The following is a 19539-nucleotide window of genomic DNA, read 5'->3' as shown; positions in this document are numbered from 1 at the left end:
ACACAGCTCTGGTCAAGAGGTTGAAGAGAACTGGACTTATGCAACCAATTTGTACCACAGCATCCCGGCCATGAGGCTGAAGGACCCTAAGGGGCAGAACCACAGCAGCTGTTGGACACCCAGAGTGGGATTCAGGACACAGACACTCAGTACCCTCACCCAACAGCAAAGTTTTCCCTTGCTCACATCATCAGATCAGTCTTGATGTGGCCCTGGTTCCTCAAGGACCTGCTCTAGGACCAGGAGCCCAGGAGCCTGGGGAGCCCTTGCTCCATCCATCGCTCTGCTGGCATTGCAAACCTGGAAGCTGTGGGTTCAATCCAGGACTCTTGGGGCTTCCCTGCTGCAGAGCTGGAAGCCTGGAACTTCTGGGCTGGGTTCCCAGGGCCTGTAGTGCACAGGCAGCCTGCATGGCAGAGCAGCCATAAGGCACAGATCCTGAAAGCCCTGCATCTGCTCAGGGAAATCGATATTTGGGTAGAAACAGAGAAACTGAAACACACAAAAAAAGACAATTTCGCTGAGCAGCTGGGGTATGGAGAGAGTGCATATTTGGAAGCATTGCATTTTATTCCCTGAGTTTGGGGAATAGGGGTGGTTTTGCTTTTAGCTAGTTTCATTTAATCCCTCATTCAAAGAAACAGAAGCATCAAAATGCTTTAGGTTGGTCTCTGAGCAAAATCTCCCCTTTTCTTAAAATACCCAAAACATGACTCACAAGCTGAAAAAAAAATCGTGACAGCTCTGATAAAGAATAGATGAGACAAAGTGGAAACAACAGACACCAGTTCAGGGAAAAGCTCTCAAAATAATTATGACACGAGATCTGTGCTCCCTAAAGTTACAGAGCAGACAAGGAGACACCAGTACTACCTAAGCAGCACAGGAATGTGCATCTCTGCCTGGATTCTATCACTTGCAGTCATTCATCATCAATTTGTCCAGGCCTCAGTCACTGCCACTGCACCTGGATGCAGATCAAGGACTCTGCAGGACATGGAGAAAGCCCAGGGATGCATCTACCTCAGGACTGGTGCCAGTTTCTTCCCTGACTTACTCCTTCTGCTTCTGGTGTACCAGGAATGATTACAGTTGTGTTCTGTCCATCTCTCACCCCATTTAATTTGATGCCTGTAGCCTCCTTTCTCTGAAAAAAGACACCAAAAAAAGTAGCTAGGCACATTTAAGCAAGAATGCTCAGTTTCCCAAGACCAATCTCTATTATTTATGTGTTTGTGTTCATCATGATTATGCCTTAATCAGTATTTGGGACTACAGCCTTAATCATATTTTCCCCCATTATATAAATGATGAATGACAAATAGTCACAGGACTAAAAAGTAGATCAAATCTGTTGAATAATGACAGCTGGAAATGCCTTTTGTTGTGCCAAATGAGATATCCAGCTGTGACTCTGACTTGACAATTATCACTTAGTTAATCAATCAGGGGAATTCCAGGCAAATGACTCCAACCCAAAGGTCAGGAGTGGTTATCACTGGTGTACTCCGTGCTGCAGAGCATTCTAAATAGTTAAATGGCTCTGTACACGTGCGTGGCTTTTATTTGCAATTTATTCATGATTATACATTAATCACTGACATCCTGACACCTAATTAGTAACACTCCCAGGCAGCTCGGGGTGAGAACTACCATACGTATTTTAATAATCAAAGTTGAGACAGCAAGCTAAAATCAGGGCTTCAAAATGAAGAGTGACAGTCAGTATTTAATTAGTTTCATCTGTACATACTCTTTTCCTTTTCACTACACACCGTTCAGGCTCACTCAAAGTCAAACAGAAATTAAAGTAAAAAAGCTTTCAAAGATACTTTATAGAAATGCTACAAAATTCCATTAATATATGAATAGTGTAATTTATCATCTATGGCTTAGAAAATACTATGGAATTCTGTCATCAGCTCTCTGCAGAAATCACTGACATCATTTTTGGCTCCAAAAAGCTTAACTGCCATCCACATGCTAAGCTACAATCTGAGGATTTAGAAGTGAGCATTTGGAAGATTTCTAAGGACTAGGCCCTCTCTCTTATTCAAGGATGCTTCGGGGTAGTACTTATTTAATTAGAAATTAATTTCACACTAAACCATTCTTTTCTTGGCTAATTAATGACAAATCTGTCAAGGAGATTTACCTGGAAAACCATATTTCCTATCTTTTCATCGCGTGCTGCTTTCCTTTTGTATTACTTTGTTGTGACATAAAGTTCTTCTTTTAATCTGGAAAGAAAAAAAATTCAAATCATTCAACTTGAACCAAAATATTTTTTGTTTTTTTCAAATATCACCTTCTCCAAATTTTCTCAGGGTTCAGGCCATTTTGGACTATTTTATTTTGCTTCAGCCAAGAAGCCTCAGTTATTCCCAGCGTTCCAGTGCTCTCTAACTTCCACACAGGGCTTTGTTTCCCCAGCAGACAGATTTAAGCTCTTTAAGGAGTGCCAGGGGTTTTTCACCTGGAGGGTTCATTCAAATGGATTCAGCTGGGATCTTCCAAACACTCAACATTATAGACTTCACCTACTGTTGTATGCAGAACACATAAAATGTAAGTTACATTTCTGACTGGGGCATTTCATTAAAAAAAAAAACCCTGATACCATGCAGATAGGCTCTCATTTTTGATAGTGAATTTCATAGGGATTTGTTCTTTTCTTTGGATCACTTACAACAGCCTTGTTTCTTAGCAACCGCACGTGGTAGAAGACTTTGACACAGAAGAAATAACAATCCCTCCAGTCAGTAGGACAGTGAAAACCAGAAAGAAGCAGCAAAATCAAATGTAGCTTGTTTGGTGGTTTTTGGCCCAAACCACTCGCCCACATTCTCCAAGCCTTCTCCTCAAGAAGCATGGAAGATGGGAAAAGTTGTGCTGCCATGGAACTGAATTTATTCTTTTTTCTCTTTATGGCAGCAACAAATCCAAAATAATTTCATGACAGTACTTACCATATAATCACAACATATAAAGCCCAAGCAATGGAAAAAACTCCATAATTATAAGAAAACAAAGAATTACATACCTTCAGACTATTATGATTAAATTCAATATGTAAAGGGTTTGGAAACCAGTATTTGTCAGTTGTGCAAAATTATTCATAACAGGTATTTAAAACAAGGTAAATTCTAAATTGTGCCACTTTTGGTTGTCATTTTGAGTCTTTTAGCCACCTGTTTTAGTGAGCTCCTACAATGGAAAGCACCCTCACATCTGCCTTTTTCTGATGGCATTTATCATCCTTTTTCTCAGCAGCTCATGCCAGACTCCAGTGGTGCAGAATGATTGGAAATTTTTTCTCCTCCTGTGAACATGTGAAGCACCCATCTTAAACAGCAAAGACTATCACCATTCCCTCCCTCCCACCCAGCTGGATCAGAAAGGCAGCAATTTCACATGTTCTGGTCAAGACATTTGGATGCAGAAGAAGAAGAACATGCAAAAGGCTGGGAATGACTTTGTGGATCCACATTTAAGCACTATTGTGCAAACTAAAGCTGATCTCCACTGCCACATAATCTATCTTCTCCTGTGATAAAATCCAAAAAAAAATCTAAGAATTATTATTATTTTTGCTTCAGCAAACAAAGGTGTTCTCTGACAGCACAGCTTAAACTGACAGCACTGCCTAATTGTGCTGGTAACATGGAAAGATTGCAAGTTATGTTTTTGGAAGATCTGAAGAGCTGATGGATATTTCAAGAGCCAGAGTCTACATCCACGCTGAAATTCTGTCACTCCAGAAGATGATACCACTCCATAAAAGGTCAATTACATAAATGTATGGGTGTTAACACATGTAATGTATCTAAATGTGAAATATAATCCTATATAAAAATATCTGAGAGAAAATTTAAAATATTATATTCGTGGCTTACACTATTAGGGGACTGAAAATGCTCCAAAAAAGTACAAAATACATAAACACTTGTACTAGAGAGCTCATACACTGATACCAAAGAGGTAAGAGAAACAAAGGTTGGAAGAATTTTAAAAATACAGGATGCAGCAAAGACCACTCAAAACACTTTTAGCACCTCTTGAAGCATCTGAGGATCTTTAGTCCACTGATTTATTTATGATTTCCCTTCTATTGTCAGTATTAAATGAGAATCCTGCCATGACCTTTGCCTATGAAAAAAAAGTCATCAATCAAAACTCAGAAAAAACCCCACAGTGCAGAAGCAATAATGAAGTTTTTCTGAGGATTCACAGGCTCTGCTTCATAAGGAGCCCTGAGTGTTAATATAGAAACTTCATTTTACAGCTTATCACCTATGATGTTCCAGTTAACCACAGCAACAGCTAATTATTCAAAGGACTAAAGCTTCAGCTCTTATTCCTCTCTACTCCCCACCTGACCTACTTGCTACACTCACCACATCAGGTACCTTGCAAGCATAGATTATATTTAAAGTTTGTATTTCTGATGTATAAAATAGACTTCTATTTGTCCAGCACACTGCCTTATAGGAGAGAGTTTCAATGATTATTGGAATTCTATTGCAGTTCTTCCCCTATGCCCAGAAACAAGCTGAACATGTTATCATCTGCACTGAATTTTATTCAAAGGTGTATGGAATAGATGAGCTCTCTCTTGCTTTCGAGTTGCGACATCATTGTGACTTCTGGATATTTTCATTCTAAGGTATCTTTTTTTATTTTTTCTTTTAAATAACCTGTATTGTTGGCAGGAGCTATGAATCCCTATCTGATGGCAGCAAATATATTCTGTAACTCAGGTATAGGGGCTCTCTTTTAAGAGAAACCCACTGTGAGGCTTCACTTCACAGGCTGGGACTATTGTGCAGTTTGCTCAGTAGACAATGCAATGTGTTGCTTTTTGCTCCTGGTTTGAACAGCCAGGACAGAAAGGGAAGTGTTTGATTACTGTCCAGCAGCCTGTTTTCTATCTCTGCCTCCCAATCACAAAACACCCCGTGGATGTGGCTTCGGCTTCTGTATGAACGCAAGAATCCAGAAATACCTATTAAAACTTTGCAGCTAAGCATAACATTCTAAAAAGGATCTGATTTCCAAGAGAGCAACTGAGACTCCATGAAAAGAATGGATAGCACACCATAGAAATGGCTCAGAAATGACACAGAACCAATGTGCTGTGCAGGAAAGGAAATGGAAAAATGAATAAAAAAGCCATAACAGAGTGTGTGAACAGTTGGGAAAAGAGAATCTCCAGGCTTCCTGAGTTAGATGGTGGAAAGAAAGCGTAGGGGATGATGACTTCAGAGAGATACAGCAAGAATCCCTATTGTATAGAGACTTTTAAGCCAGCAGATAAGTGTTCTGTTTAGCTTACCATGCTTGAATATATTACTTGATTATGAAAACACAAATCTCTGCTGAACAGGGAGGGAGGGTTTTTACTTTTTTTTATTCCCTTTTTAAAATATTTAGCGCCTATCAACATTTCAGACAGAATATCAGAGTTCAAGAGTGATAGGGGGTTGAAATTTGGTAAAATGGGCTTTTGTTTGCTGGTTCTGTTCCACGTCTCAGGCACACTGAATGTGGTGTGAGTTAATGCATCACTCATTTCCTCAGTGTTAAACTAACCCAGCAGATCCTGAAAATCAACATTATCTCAGCAACAAAATGGCAGTGTTAAAAATGAAAAGGTAGCATTACCTATTATTTTTGGTAGAAATAATAAAACCAGAAGTAAAAAAACTCAATTATTAAATTGGCATCCAGTGAAATTGAATATAAAAAAAGTGCTCATGGAATTATGGTGAGCTAATCATGAAACACTTTTGATTAAACATAGGAGGTTTACCAGAAAATGCCAAGCACCAAGTAACTCCCTGCAAATTGATGGTTTGGGAGGTTTATTCATGTGGGGAGAAATGCAGTGCAGGGAAAGAAAACACTGCTGCAATTAGCAACAATGTGTAAATTTGAGATTACTAATTTAGTAATTACAAAAAGGGAAACTTCTTTTTGAAACTTCAAGTGGGTAAGTGTTGCATTGCCTATTCTCAATACTTTAGCACCCATATCAGTGATTCTGAAATCATATTGTTGTTGAAATTCAAGGTTGTGTGATGTGTCAATATACACAGATCTTTACATGGGGATGTTCTTCTCTCACATAGAGATGGGTTGAACAAATAAATGGAATTTGGGACAAATAAATTTCATTGAATTTTTGTGAAGAGATGCTGCCTTGCCATCTGCACAGGGCACTCTGGTGAATTTCCTTCTTGATGCAGAAAGGATAATTGTATTTGCAGCTTGGACAAGATACACCCATATCAGGGTCAACTTTTTGTGTCTGGAACTTCATTTAATTCCCACAAGCGGGGATAAAAAATGGCCTCAGAATACTCTGAGCAGTTAGTGCAGAATGATGCAGTGATGAGTAAAAATGCAGTGATTTACACTATATAACAAACTCCTTCTGAGAGCTGGAGAGCTGGATATTTTTAGGTAAAGAATGTCAAAGAGTGATTTCAAGTACATCAAGGATGTATTCCGTAAATTCTGTAACTCTTAAGTATTTTTCATGGGCTTAAAGGCTCAAGTCTCTTTAATTTTAGAGATTATTTTTTGTAAGGGTATGGTTTATTTGCAGACAACTTTTCATAGACAGCTACAGAAACCTTTCTGCTGCCTTCCTATTGAATTTACTTTAAATGCAGAAAATCTGGGGGCGTCCTCAATTTGGTCTGTCAGCTCAACAGCAGGAGAGCAGTACTATGATAGAAACATGTTAAAAATGATAAATAGCTCCAACCACTCCAAGACTGAAAATAAATAGTGACCCCCGGTGAACAAAATTATTTGGAGTGTGGTCCTTCATGATTAGCAGAGATCATCTCCCATTGTGCTATAAATCTTGCAAATGGATTTCCACCACTTATTCCTGCTCAGAATCTATTATCACTGTCACATTAAAAGGGTACAGATAGTAAAGAATATCAAAGAGCAAGCTGCAAACACTGACCAAAAATCAGAGTAGGGAAATGTCTGACTGCTGTGCAAGAGTCATTGAGCAGATTTGAAAACAAGCCAAGGATAATCATGTACTTTACAAAACACAAGGTAAACATCAAAAAAAAAAAAAAGGTGAAACAGAAATCATTTTTGACACACACAAAATCATCAGCAGCTGTATCTAGATACTGTATTGCTACATGGATTTAAAAAATGCTATTGCTTCTAAAGTCATTGTAGGGTCCTTGCAAACCCTCATGGAAGAGGAATCCAGTGGTTTCAACAAGACTTCAGCATTTTATTCCTATTTTAGACCATGTCCTCGAAAGGAATGAAGTTTTTCTAAGCAAGTCAAGCGAGTGCTCAACTAGACTCAAACACTATTGTCCATAATATTGTCTGGAAAATAAGATTACTTCATGAGTAGTCAGAAAGACAATATTGAAAGCAAAATTTTTTTAAATCCCAAATTAATTGGGCTAAAACCAAAATGTTTTTAACTTGCTCATTATCTAGAGAAATAAATAAATAATAGAATAATAGAAAACCATCAAACCTTCAGACACCATTAGCTTCACATTAGATGGAGGACTCTTCCTAAGGATCTCGAGTCCTGTGAGATATTAAAATCAGAACTAGGATTTGACAGCAAGTATGTGCTATTAGATCCTGCAATTTTATAGCAAGCAAGCAGTTTAATTAACCAATAAAAGTGATGTTGCTTTTAAGAATTTCCCTTGCAAAACAAGTGATTGCACTATTGCAGAGAGAAACAATTCCCTCGACTTCCCATCGCTGCCACAGGCACACACATCGCCCTCACTCACAGCCCCTCCTATCAATCCTAACACTTTCAGCTGAACAGCCAAGGGGAGGTACAGACTGCAAGATCTTTAGCATTTTTCCTATAAAATCTTACAAAAGCAGGAATTCAGAGGCCTGATTGCATCAGGTACTCCCAACAATCAAGTTTTAGCCTTGAAATCCTCTCAGCCACCCTTGGAAAGCTGAATTAAAATGTAATTTCCTTATCTGAGAGGTGACAGCTCTGTGATCTGTCCCAAACAGCTCATCTTGATAATTTCTGAATTCCTACAGCAGATTCTCTTTGGTTATTCTGCTTCTCTGTCTGGTTCCTGAGAATCACAACAAAACTTCCTGAACTGGAAACAGAATCAAGAAGGTTTTTTGCATAAATACCAGCTCTGGATATCCATGAAATTCCTTTCAACCAGACTGTGAAAAGCCAAACCCAATGATTATTGTATCAACTACAAACACTCAGAACCCAGGAACAACCTGGCTGGATGAAATCATATGCATTTAATGATATTGCAAATAGGAAAAAGAGATCTCTCTGTCATGGATGCCTTCCCAAAATTTCATGCTGAGTTTCAGCAGACTAAGTATTTGAAAACCTTGAGGTATTTGTTATCCTGTAATGAAGATATTTTCTTTTTCTTCTGTTCAGACAGTATGAAACTGAGCTGTTAACACCTGTCCACTGAATGCTCTTTTATATGTCTCTAATTCACCAGTTTGGGCTGCATTCTTGTGGAAAAAAAAAATAAATAAAAGATTTCACAAGGCAAAAGTATTTGTGAGAGAAAACTCCACTGCTTTCCTGACTTTCAAGGGAAATTGGCCATGTGTGATGGAAATACTGACGTATTTATCACAGGCTGAATCACATTCAGCTCAAAAAGACATTTATCATTATAAAGAACATGCAGAGTTTCACTAAGAGGGAATAATATATTCTGCTTTTTCTTTCCATCATCTTTAATATGTTTTATATAATCAGTTTCCAGATTATTTGGGTCATTTAAACAGCAAAGTTTGCTTATAAATTCTACAATATAAACAAGGTGCACAGCAGAAGTTGATAATGAACATGAAAAATGTGTAAGAAATGTAGTACTGGAAAATACAACATGCTTCAATGACACCATCAGGAAGTGAATTAGAATATTTGTCAAGTAACACCATTGTAATCTTTCCATCAGGAGTCTCTTCAAGTTACTTATAAAAAACTTCGTTAAATTTTATTTTAGGCACCTTTACACACACACACAGAGTAGATTACACATAAAAAGGAACCCCTAATTTTATATTTTTACATGTATTTTAATTGTTCAATTGTTTTGTTATCCTCCAGTCATAATTTATTCTGCAAAAGAACTGAGACAGAAACACTACTGCCCATCACTGCCTATTGCCAGCTTTTCAGACCCCCATCAGATATAAACTCTGTTCACTCTTCATAAAACCTGTTCTCTTCTGGGGCCCTCACCTGTGTCTGCTCAATGGCTCAGATTTCAAAGGTAGGGGACAAATAAATCAGCAGCTGAGCCTCTGCTGTTGCCAGCAGCCACTCGCTGGATGTTCCCTTCAGTACAAGTGGTCACCGTGTTGCTCCCTGTCCCCACAGATCCACATTTCCCATCTGCTCTTTGCTTTGCCTGGTTAGACTGAAGACAATCAGGCAAATAACATTTGCTCCCATGTGTTTGGAAAGCATTTAGCAGAATACTGGAATTCCAGTCCTGAACCCACTGCTCCTTTCGTTCCTTACCTGGGTAATGGGTTGGACATAACTGAAAAATCATTTTATATGCATTGTAAACCCACCTGCTATAATGTCCTTGCTCAATAGAGGTGTAGCATCTTTTTTATCAGAGAATGAAAATAAGATACAGATTTGCTAGCACATTCTTGGAGTAGATTTTTCAATATGGAAACAACCTCCAGATACAAACTACCCCTCCAGCATGGACTTTCCTGCCAGGGAAGCAGAGGCCATGCAGGGACACTCACAAAGCTCATACCTTGACCTGCTGTGATTTTGGCCATGGAACTTTACAGATCAGGCCAAACTGGGCCACTGCTTCCTCCTGCTCTGCACACCCAAATCACCTTAAATGAGACAGAATTAACACACAGCCAAAGACACAGTTGTGAGAGCATAAAGAACATGAACAATCCGCATTTAGACATAGTCCAAAGACAGATCCCTGAAGGATTCAGAAATGTAGTAAACCTCAGTCATTTTTATATTCTCAAAGCAATTATGTTACTATTATCCCTTTATGTATTTATAAAATATACTGTGACTGACAATTTGAATTCATGGGACAATATAAAGGCACACCTGCAGTCACCTTAGCCAAGTTTGTTTAAATCCACAGCGTGGATGGTGCTGAAGAGCACAGCTCAAAAAACCGAAGGCAATTTAAATTTATCTCTTTAACCTTTTTCACCAGTTCCTTTACCTTAAAACAAAAACTGAAATGCAGAATTATATCATCCTCACCACCAATTGAACTTTATTTTATTCCTAAACCAATATCACTATTGTAGTACACACATATGGAAAATACTCCCACAGTACCTCAGCTGATATTTGTCACTATCTTACCCTTAACATAGTGAAGGTTTCATACTTCAGAAATAAAAACATTCCACTTAGACCTTCACTAAAATACTATTTTTATGCTGTTCTATAAACTATTTTGTACTCTCGCTTAAAATAATTACTATGCCCAGCCAGTTTATGTACACAAAGAAAGATTTTTAAAAAAAACCCAACACTTTTTATCTACTGTTAGTTTCTACACTTAAAATTAATATATCATTTCTGGAAGCTCTGCTCATTAGAACTGGCAGATGCTCCATGGAAAATTGCCATTAACAATTAACACATAATGAACAATCAACCTGCTGGGGCACCTGGGATAAATTTGGTTTTTTTCAATGCATTATTATTCCACTTGAGTGAGATAATAGATTATAATTTTAGAGAAAGTGGCATATGGAACATTTATGAGACTTTGCAAAAATCATTTGAGGCCCTTAACTTAAAACATTTATCTCACTCCTGGAGGGGAGGGGAAGGACTTTGACAGGGAGATTTTGGTGGGCCAATTTTCTTAAGGGAAGATTGAAAGACTTTTTATCTCAAAGCCACTTCAGCTATGAGGCCAAGATTCAGTTTCCAGGTCATGCCTGGCAAAACTATTAGATTTGAAGAGACACTCTTGTTCTTCAACTTTCTCCTTCCAGTGCAAAGACTTGCTCTTGTAGATGTCACATAGTCCCTTATTGCTGAGAGAGTATAAATATATGATTTCGTTATATTACCATATATATATATATATATATATATATATATATATGTATGTATGTCTATATGTAATGTCCCAAACTTTTGGAGCGAAAAATTACTGTTCCAAACACCAATCACAATTATTGTGAAAAATATCAGGGGATAAAAAAACAGCTATTAATTTCCAGGGACACAGAACTTCACAATCCATCTTTAGTAAATCTTTTCCTCCTCTCCTTCCCAGAGAAGCTGTGCCCAAGTCTGGGTGCTCTGGGATGAGGAAGATGTGGCCCCACTGTTGTGTACAATGGTTCCAGGCACAGCCAGTCTGACCTACTACAATCTATTCAGAGTTTTTCTATTTTCAGATTTCTTACTCGTTACTTATAATGGGTGACTGAGCTGTTCTAAACCTGGCTGTGGTTCAAAAAAGCTTTCAGACATACCAGGAGAAAGAATCCGTAAACCACACTCTTAATTCTTTAATTGTCCACATATATTTTTAGCCCTCAGTATTTATTTGTAAGAGGTTCAGCAGTCTATATAATAATTTGTAAAAAACACACAGAGCAGGGCAAAGCTTTGAAGGAAAAACTCTTTTGCTGATGAAAGGACAACTGTGAGACTCAAAAGTACAAGCAGGCAATGAAAGCTACAGGAGTTCTCTGCATGAGCAAGGGGAATCAAGCACTGGGTTGTGCTCCTGGCTCTTACCCCTCTGCCTCTGTATCCTTCTTCACCTTAAGGTGCAAATGAACATCTGCTGGTTATGTAGTTATGCCACTAGGACACTAAAAGACAGAAAACCAAGTTAGAGATTCCAAATACCTGATGGACTTACAGACTTTAAAGTGATAGAAGCAGTCATAAAAAAGAGTAAATATTCTCTTGAATATGCTCTTACTAAAATAAGGTATGATTATATATGAGAATATTGCTTATATCTAATTAAAATGTGAATCTGGAAGGGAAATACAATAATAATGGTTTATTTGACTGAAATCCTCAAAAGTATTTGAACATCTAATTTTAACAAAAGAGGAGAAATGCTCAGAAGTATTTATTTGTTCTTAGTTTTCACATAAAAATGCTCAGAATAAAGGAGATTCTTATGCAGGCCAGTAATGCCCCAGTTTGAGGTATGATTCCTTCCACCTCACTGAAGCAAAAATGTCACTCTGTGATGCACGTGGGCATTCAGAAACTGGGGAGGGTTTGAGTAAATAATTGGTACCATTTAAGCTAAAAGCAACTTTTCATACCTAAGAAGAAGAAAAATGGAATCCCAGCACACCAGTCACAGATGTTTGCATATCACACTGTGGGCTCCAAGTTCTGCGACTTCCATCACATCTCAAAACCTTGAACAGCAGCAGGAACCCAGATACACACTTGGAGAGTTCTCTCATCATCTGCAGGGACAGAAGCTGGTGCCAGCAAGATTCTGCCAGATTTGTGGGAGTGCCCCTGAGGATCAGCAGAGATGGCTGCCTTCATCCAGGGGTATATTTTATATAAATACTCCCTCAAGACAAATCTGTACAGAACTAAGCTGGTGCTACAAGACTGGGGAGTGGTGCAGCCCAGAGCTCTTGTAGTTCTCCACAATAAAGTAAAACAGGGTATTTAGGGATGCTTCTCCCTGTTTGTTTTTAATCAAACAAAAGCCAAAACACTCTACCTGTTCTTTTAATAAAGGAGAGTTTTATAAAATAAAGAGCACTGCCTGCTCCTCACATGCCAGAGCATGCAAGAGGAGTAGGGCAAAAACACCCAAGGTCTGCTGTAACAATGTTAACAAAAGCAGCAGGAATAGTTTTATGAATTTTTCAAAGCACATTCCACCATAAGCTGACATATTCTCTGCACTGAAGAGCTTCCTTTGCTAAGCTTGTATTTGTGGTCTTCTTGCCATGTTGCCCTTGAAAAAAAGTGCAAGTTTACATTCCTGGGAACAGTGAGAAGTTTGAAAAAGAAAGAAAAAGGACAACAAAAAAACCCCAGCTCTGGCAATAGCTCAGTGCTTAAAGCAGTCTGAGAAACCAACTGCCCCAAAAGTGTCCCTGTCTCCAGTCACATTTAAAAGGAATTCAGAAACAAGATAAAATAAGTTACTGCCCAAATCCCTGCTAAGAATAAAGGTGGACAAGGAAAACCAGTCACATCTTTCGTTTGTTAAAAAGATGCAAAATTGGCCCAGCAAAATTCCAGCCATTTGTCAATTTGACAGAATTCAGTTAATAGAAAAGTAACAAAAACAAAAACAACAAACAGAACAATAAATTGAGGGCTATACTTTTTCAGAACACCAAAATAAAGATAGAACACACTTCAGCTATAGAGTGCAATATCTACATTTTACTTCTTTGATACAATATCTTTCTATGAATTTCACCTGTATCTCTTCTGTTTTTACATGAAATAATTAACCACTCTCTGGAAATGCTTTTGTCATATGTGAAAAAGATGGTCAGTGATTTGGGGCTTATGATAAATTAGGAAATCCCTAGTTCATCTCTTCAACATAGCTGGTGTGGTTTCACTTACCATGTACCCAGGGGAGGACAGCCTCAAATTGTGACAGAAAGGTAGGGAAAAATCTCACTTTGCACCCCAAAAAGTGACACTGGTTGATTCATAGCTCCTGCTGGAAAATGGGATAGCTTAACATGTCCTGGACAATCCATCTTCCCTTCAAAGACATGCACAGCTGACTGTGCCTCCACAAAAATGCTTCATTTGTAATTCTGCAACTCCTGGCTCAGAAACTTTCTCCAGGTTCTCAGGACCTTGAGATGGAACAATCCTGACCCTCGCTGGTGTCTTCCAGGCAGGCTGTCCCATTCCTAGATACAGTTTGCTCTGTGTTTTCCTGCCTGTCCTGTACTTCAGGACATACACACAATACCTAAATCAGCTCTGCTGCCTTTAACACAGCCCACAAGCTCTCCTGATACTGGGTATTTGGAAATGAACAGATATTTACAGACATTTTTCACATGCAAATACCTTGTGGATTTTGGATGGATGCTTGAGAGCTGACTTGTCCTTTAACCTTCCTTTGTCTGTAGCAAAGTTCAGCAATGTGGAAATCCAAGCACATTTCTCATTTCAGGACATCTCTACTGAGGGTGCTCTTTCTTTTCCTGCTTTTCCCAATGATTTTCCCTTGCACAGTAACTAGAAGCCACATACCTCTTGGAATTTCTGGTGAAGCTTTGTGTCTGTGTTTTCTCATTTTTAATAGGCTAATTTTCCTTCTCAGAAAGATTTTGTGAATTCTACAACATCTAGGAAGGCTAAGGACAAACTGTGAAGATTAGACAGTTTGCAGATTTTTCTGTCTGCTTATTAGGCACAGTGAGTTTGATCTAAATGAGTTTTCTTCGTTCTCCCTTTATTTTTCTCCCTATAATCTCTCTCACTCGCACGTAATTCACATATGAAAAGAAAAAGCCTAACAAAAGAAAGAAATGTTAAATCATTGTTCTGCTTTAAATTCTCAATCCCCTGAGTGGTTCCCAACCCACAAGTGCTTCTTTATTCCTTTCATTCCAATTACCATTTAACCATCAAACAAAATAACCAGCAAAGGAAGTAAGTTATGCAATATATGGCATTCCCCTGGAAATATTAAGTAGTTTTTACAATAGGTTATTTGACAATGCTGAGAAACAGATAGAAGTAATTAACATCAAATTGTTACTTTCCTCCAAAGGAAAATATTTGTTTAATTCCACCACTGAAATGAAAACAGAAATTTAATTACAACAGTGGTTTTTAACTGCCTGTCCAGACAAACAACAGCACAGTCATATCTCTCTGGAGTCCTATTCAATATTAATGTGGAGCGTAGGTGAGTCAGTGTGAGAACATCACAGGATGCCAACTGTCACCTTCCTCACGTTCCAGAAAAATACCAGCACACAGGAATTTAAGCTCTGTAAACTATGACCACTTGTTTAAAATAAACACATAACTATCAGACAATAAGAAAATTGAAATATCCATTTTCCCATCTTTTATGTTTGAGCTGCAGATCTAGTATATGTCTGGTCTGCAGGAGCCCACACTGCAGTTTTCCATACTCTACTGCCAGCTCTGAATTAAGATTGCACCCAATGAGATTTTCACCCAGACAAATCAGGACTATCACCAATAATCCTTGAAACACGTGGCAGCAAGGACAGGAAACTCTTGTTTTAGTCTGCAGCAAATAAGAAATAGCTCTTCAAAGCCTTCAAACATCATCTGGTGCTTAAAGGAAACCACACAAAAGCCTTGAGTTCAGTGTGACCCTCAGGGACAGCTCTGGCCTGTGGGGCTTGACCACAGGAGCAGCAGTGACAGTGACAAGGGACAAAATTTGGCTGAGCAGGAAATACAGTACATTTTAAAATCTATTTTAAAATTAGGAACAGTAACACCACAGGTGTGACAGTAGCTAGTCATCTCCTTCTTGCTTTTTCATTTTGATCTTGCTGTCATTTATTTGTATTTACAGAAAGTAGCTAATTAATTCAGAGTGCCTGTTCATTGTGGGGCTGCATTTCCTTACACACTGAATAACAACATAGAGACGGGTGGGAGAACTACAAAGGGAGAAAAACCAAACAGAAATAGGTTATGAATCTTAAAATTCTTGTGTACTGGGAGAACAAAGAATGAAAGTTGATTTAATATAAGGAATGGGATTTCTGCAGACAATTCAGAACCACAACATTCACAAAGGTGTCTTTCAGTGAGAGTAGCGGAGTAATCATCTCAGGGCTCGAAAAATCCAGCTCTCACTGTACTTCAAAATTTGACTGAAGCCAGCACCTTATCACCATTTGATAATATAATACAGGAAAAAATCCAGGAACACATTAAAGAGCTGGTTCAGTTATAACTGCAGCTGTTTCTTGTAAATTCCATCTTTTGAATAATAAAATTATTGGGCAATTAAAAGCAATTGCCTCTTCTGTTTTCCTACTGATAAACACTACAAAAGCCTCAGAACCACTGCTTTTTCCTGTTTATAGGAGAGCTCATCATCATCCTCATCACCATCCAGCAAACTGCTCCGCGTGGGTCACGCTGGATTTGCAACCCGAGCTAAAAAAGGAGCTGCAGTAAGAGCGGGTGGTTAAAGAGCAAATAATCCCCACTGGCAAAGCACAGTGCCACAAACACCCTGCCCCACTGAGCAGGCTCAAACACACTCGTGGTGTGGTTGCAGTGAGGTCTCTTGTCGAATTCCAGTGCCAAACTCATGTTTGAGTACCCGAAGTGAAACTGCTCCATGTAACAGCACACGGCTGCGGAAATTCCCTCACTTCCAACAAAACACTCTGGTGTTTGGGGCTTTTTTATCGTCTTGAGATATATTGTTCAATTTTCCTTGCCTTTACAGAGGGAACTACAACCAGCCCCTCTGCTGGCTCTGTGAGGCCACAGGCATCAGCTCAGCATCCTTCCCCTGAACTCGGCAGCCAGGAGCTCTGGTTTAGCTCAGGGACTGTTCCCTCATGACCACTTGGCTCTGTACGTGTGGCTGGAGTGGGGCTGTGGGCCCTGGGGGCTCAGACCCCCGGGTGCCAGCAGCTGCAGTGCCAGGGATGCAGGGACCAGCCCCTGAGGAGGTGCATGTTGCACGCACATATGCGTGTGCATAATATTCTGTGGATACAATATTGCTGCTAGCAAGAATTTCTCTTGCTTCTTTCCAGTCCCGTGAGATATTTTTCTCTCTCACAGAAGACAGAGCAGAGTTCTATAAGCTATGAACACCTGTGTCCTTGCAGAGCTTTGTTTATGGTACAGTAGAAAAATATTTTGACAATGGATGTTTTAGGATTTTAGCCAATGACCCCAAGGGGGGGGCTGATCCTTTATCCAATTAGGCTATGAAGAAAAACGTCTATAAAAGAGTTTGTAAAATAACTAAATAAATCAATCTTGCTGCACAATTCCTGCCTGCTGGATCTCTCTTCTCCTCCCTACGGCTGCGGGATGCTGTAATAATATTCCTATTCTAACAAATGGAATTCCAGCCTGATCAGTCAGGGAGGGGAACAGGACGGGGCTTTTGATCCTGTTTGTGCACGAGGAGTGAATGTGAGGGTACAGAGCTGCTCAAAGAGATGTGTGCACCTACCCCAAACACGTCCAGTCTCACCCACTGCATCTCCATCAGTGAGTGACTAAGTTCAGCTTCTTCTTTTTTTACATATTTACTTGTTCAATAACACTTTCTGCACTTTTAAGCAATTATAATTTGCAAGAAGTTCTGAACTTCTACCTCCTATGCATAAATTATTAGCTGCTATGCTGGTTCAAAATGCCTGTGCTGAAATGGAGTAGGGCAGGATTTTCACAGGCCAGCTGGAAACTGCATGATTTACCTGAGAGAACACATGCAAGTTGCAGTGATCAGCTGTCATCAGCTCGGTGGCAAAACCTCTTCATCAGCCATAGGCTCCAACAGAGTGTATGTGATAAATTTTGTCACCTGCAGTGGGATGAAAGGTAATGCAAAATTTATTAGTACTAGACAAAAATAGCGAATATTTGGATAAAAGTTTCAGTGTAAATGGCACAGAAAAGACTTGCTTTCCCCTTCCATTTCAGATTGTAATGAATATTTAAAATTTTCAACAACATATTCAACCAATAGTCTAAAGACTGTATAACTTTTCAAACTTAAAAAGTGATGCAAAATACGGAGTAGAGGAAGTGCGGGATGCTAGGGTTCTACTTCTGATCATGGTAAATTCAATGACCAGCTGATTGATTGAGATAAATGAGGAGCAAAAGCAAACAAAATAGCTTGAGGTGATAGTTAACTGATCACAAAAAAAATCAAATAAATCACACTTTTGGGGAAATTTCTAGTGGAGTGACATTTGCAGCTGTTTGTGGGAAGTGATCCACTGAAAATGTCAAAGCTCTTTACCCTCTGCTCTAACACACAATCCCAAACTTTGATGTTCATTATACACAAAAATAAATTAATATTCAGACCTTCTAACAAAAGAAGAAGGATTTTCTCTAAGGGCCTTGACAGTTAAAAATTTGTAGAACACCTTGAGAACTAAAATAAAGAGGAAATACAAGAAAAGCTTCCTCTTTGCAATGTTGCAAGGCAGATCCTTCTGCACTTCATTATACCCCAGCAGGAGTAATGCTGGGAGTGGGAAGGGCTGGCACCCATCACACACCGGCTGAAGCAGTTTCTTTACAACATCATCACAGTGCCAGGAAAATTAATCCACAAACACCAGAGGTTTATGTCCAAAAAGGAGACAGAGGAGTCCCGTTACTTTATTCGAATAAAGGGAGAGCCCGTGGAGCATTTCCCCTGAGGTTTCTCCAGCTGTTAAGAGGGCGCAGCCTCCTTTTTATCCCAATTTCCCGGCTGCATTTCCCTCTCTCTTTCCCCATTGGCTGAGGTACTTCCCAAATCCCCTAATACAGACCCCATTCTAATGTATACCCCCCCCCTTTTTCTTTTCCTATGGAATAATTGGTTCTTCCCATCGCTTCTTTCGTCTCTCAGTACCTAACTTTACCTATCAGCAGACCCACAGTTTGTTTGTAAAGACAAATCCCTCTCACTCCTTGCATCAATCTGTGGAATTCCTCCCATTGTTTCTTTGACCTCTCAGTATTTGGCTTTTACCTAGCAGCAGAACCACAGTGTGTTTGTAAAGAAAAATCTATCTCATTCCTTTCAATAGGGAAAATAGTCTGAAAATCTGTCCTCTCTCCTCTCACCAGGCTCCCAGATCCCTTCTGCTTGGTGCTTCTCGCACGCCTCTGCAGGGAACTGCACTTTTCTGGGCCAGTGCAGGACTCAGGTGTACACACACGCCTGAAACAGAAAAGACACTCTGCATCTCCAGTTCCAAACTTCAAACTTCAGACCAGACAGGCACAGAGACCAACAGAGGCATCTGACCAACATTAGAAAGTAGGAAAAACAATAATGCTGGAGTGTGAAGTGCACATTGATGGGTGACCAGAGGCCACAGAAGTGACTGATTTCTGTATACAAAGAAACATTCTTGCTGTATCGCCCATTTCAAAGCAGCAGCTCTTATCTTCATTTACAGCTAATCTGCTAAAACACACCCGAGAAGTGTTGTAGGAGTAAAAGCCGCTGAATGTTCCAGTCATTTTACAAGCAACACTTAATTTTACTGCTACCGTGTTAAGCTGAGCAATGGAAGGAAACACAATCAAATGCTCATTGTATTTAAAGGGCTTCAAAAAGATCAATTATCTTTATATGGATAAGAAGCTGCTATCGATTTCCACAGTGTTATTCAAATTCCATTTAAGCAATGAATTGCTCTGCTTTGTTATCAGCAAGAGGAATGCATTATGGTGGTGCAACCCAATACTTAACACTGCTCAAGCAAGCACAGAGCAGTGGCTTCTCTAAACCAGGGAAATCTCTCCAACATCGATCTTTCTAA

At 39.3% G+C, this 19539-nt stretch overlaps 1 long non-coding RNA gene across 1 annotated transcript; it reads right to left on the bottom strand.

The window, feature by feature from the left end:
• Positions 1-880: 880 nt before the first annotated feature.
• Positions 881-18919, bottom strand: LOC104691314. Its single transcript, XR_752133.4, has 6 exons — positions 18836-18919; positions 17464-17570; positions 12340-12489; positions 11792-11868; positions 2156-2240; positions 881-1147 (listed from the first exon to the last, which is right to left on the bottom strand). It is a non-coding gene; the product is annotated as an uncharacterized LOC104691314 (long non-coding RNA).
• Positions 18920-19539: the final 620 nt, after the last annotated feature.

The sequence above is a fragment of the Corvus cornix genome, chromosome 4A, assembly GCF_000738735.6.
Source record: "Corvus cornix cornix isolate S_Up_H32 chromosome 4A, ASM73873v5, whole genome shotgun sequence".
Lineage (NCBI taxonomy): Eukaryota > Metazoa > Chordata > Aves > Passeriformes > Corvidae > Corvus > Corvus cornix.
Note: the sequence above shows the minus strand (reverse complement) of the source record. Positions and strands in the feature narration are given on the sequence as shown.